Source organism: Corvus kubaryi, unplaced genomic scaffold, assembly GCF_017639235.1.
Source record: "Corvus kubaryi isolate FWS band 111438036 unplaced genomic scaffold, C.kubaryi_AGA036_p1.0 split1-37344, whole genome shotgun sequence".
NCBI lineage: Eukaryota > Metazoa > Chordata > Aves > Passeriformes > Corvidae > Corvus > Corvus kubaryi.
In genome coordinates this window covers 156,771-159,228 of record NW_024582077.1, presented here as the reverse complement: position 1 = coordinate 159,228, position 2,458 = coordinate 156,771, and the positions used below count along the sequence as shown (strand labels likewise).

The window sequence follows — 2,458 nt, the reverse complement described above, 5'->3', positions numbered from 1 at the left end:
CTATTCCTACTCCTATTCCTATTTCTACTCCTACTCCTACTCCTACTCCTACTCCTACTCCTGCATCATATTCCTGTGCTGGAATCCCACTTTGATGCTCCCCGGACAAATCCAAGCAGGTTTGTCCATCTCTCTCTGCTCCTCTCTCCTCTCTTGGCCTCTCCACGTGGAAGGAGAATTCCCCCCAGTGCTGCTCCTTCTCCCCCATCCCTGGGAGCTCCCATTCCATCCCCTCCTCCCTGTGGGAAGCTGCTGGCTCCGTCAGACCTTCCTGGCAGGGCCTGGAGCCCGGCTGGGCACGCAGCTGTCGGGATAACTGGAAGTTTGACACGTTGACAGCTCATAAAACCCACGAGCTGAACAAGCAGACGGGGCCTGGGGGGAGCCGCTCCCAGCTCCGGTTTCTCGGAATACCCTGGGAGGCTGAGCGGGGTTTTGGCCGGGTCACGGCGGTGTCGGGGTGCTTGGGATGCAGCATTCCAGCTCAGGCTTCCAAAGGGATGAGCTGTTAACAGGTTAATCCCAAACCGAGCAGAGCCAGGGATGAGCCTGAGTGGATTTCCGGGGGAATCGGGATGGCGGTGGGCAGCCAGTGGAAATTCCAGGGATTTGTGCTTGTGCCAGGCAGTGTCCTGACTCACAGGCCCAAACCGAAGGAATTCTCACCCATCTGCGAGCTCCTCTTTCCACCCTCCCAGAAAACAACCCATGAATGTCCCGAGCATTCACGGATTTGGGAATTAGCAGGAATCCACTCCGTTAATTTAGTGGGAGCTTTGATTTTGATCTTGGATGTTTTCTGGGATTCTTTCACCCGTTTTTTTAATTATCTCATGTTTTGATGTGGGAAAAAAAACCCTTAGAAGGGATTCTGTGACAGCTTTGAAGCTTTTCTCCCCGGCATTCCTGGTGGAGGGACTGTTTCCCAGAACAACTCATTTCCCATAAACAATGGGGAATTTGTTTGTGGAGTGGTTTTCAGCAGGAAAATCCTTTTGCCAGGAGATTCTTCTGTAGGTGTAGAAATGACCTCTCCAAGTGATGCTGATGTCACAAAAGCCACCAGATCCATCAGCCACGAGGCTGGAGAGCTGGAATTAATCCTTGTCCTGGACAATCCCAGCTGTGGACTGGTTTTCCCAAAGCTGCTCCATTTTTAGGGCAGGTTACCAACAACCCTCGTTGCTTAATCCTGTTATTTCACCAGCAGCAAGAAACAGAACTTAAAACAAAACTCTCCAAATTATCCCCTTCAGCCTCAAGTCACCTGGAAATTTCCCCACTGGAAATGTTTCCCACAAATATTCCCTGCCGCGGAGGTTCTCCCTTTTTTCCTGGTGCTGTGCCGAGTCAGATGTGGCAGGCTCTGAAGTTTTACATCCAAATATCGGCCAAAATTGTTCCCAAAAAAAACCCCTCAGAGGGTGTTTTTGGCTCCTCAGCATCACCTGGGGGTGACTCAGGTGGTCACAGCTGGGCATGAGTGGGTTTGGGATCCTGGCTCCTCCATGGGGGATTCCTGGGAATACAGGAGGTGGGAGCACTGTGATGCTGATTTTTTGATACGAATCCCCAGGAAATTCCCTGCACTGGGAAACTCTCATTTCAATCCCAAATTAAAGCAGGCAGCAGAGTTGCGAGCCGGTGCTTTATCAGTCCTTTTCCTGGTGGATCCCCGGCGATTCCCGCCCGGCAGAAAACGCCTCTGCTGGTTCATAAAAGGGCTCGGAGCAATCCTGGAATCTGGGAGCATTCCACAGAAATGTGGGTTTTCTGAAACATTTCCCAACTGCAGGGAATGAACGGCCTCGTTCTGCGCAGGGCTGCACCGATTTATGGCCACAGGGTCTGTCCAATTGGCCCAAACCCAAACAGGGCCTCCCCCGGGGGCTTTTAGGAGCAGAGTTTTACCCCAGAATTCCCAGCCCAACTAGGGCATGGACCAAAATCTTTGTGCTCCCAATCCTGAACCTCTGGTTCCAACCCAGTAAAGACCAGTAAGGGTCCAGTGGCCAAGGCCTTCCTCGAGTCCCAGCCATGCTCACACCAGGGTTAGGCAGAGATAATCAGGGAAGCAAAACACGGGGTGTGGTTTGGATTTTAATTTGATTTTAGCAGCGCCTTCTCTGAGAGCTGAAATCATCCCTGGGAAACAGAAATTGTAAAATGCTGAGCTGGGAAACCCCGCTTGCAAAGAGTGTCCAAAAGCTGTTGAATTCCATGGGAATATGATTTTATTTATAAATGTCATTACCTTCTGTGCTACGGGGTAAAGCTGCGTCACAGGGCAACGTTGGGCTTGGAGCTGGGAGTTCCTGGCTTTAGGATGTCTCACATGGAAGTGGACACCTCTATCCCACTCCTTCTCTATCCCATTCCCCCTCTATCCCCTTCCCCCTCTATCCCCTTCCCTCTATCCCATTCCCCCTCTATCCCACTCCCCTCTATCCCCTTCCCC

The 2,458-nt window shown here is 51.7% G+C and overlaps 1 protein-coding gene across 1 annotated transcript in view; it reads left to right on the top strand.

The window, feature by feature from the left end:
• The window catches only part of PAX7 (paired box 7), a 65,526-nt gene that overhangs the window by 2,872 nt on the left and 60,196 nt on the right, over positions 1-2,458 (top strand). The window lies entirely within an intron of this gene.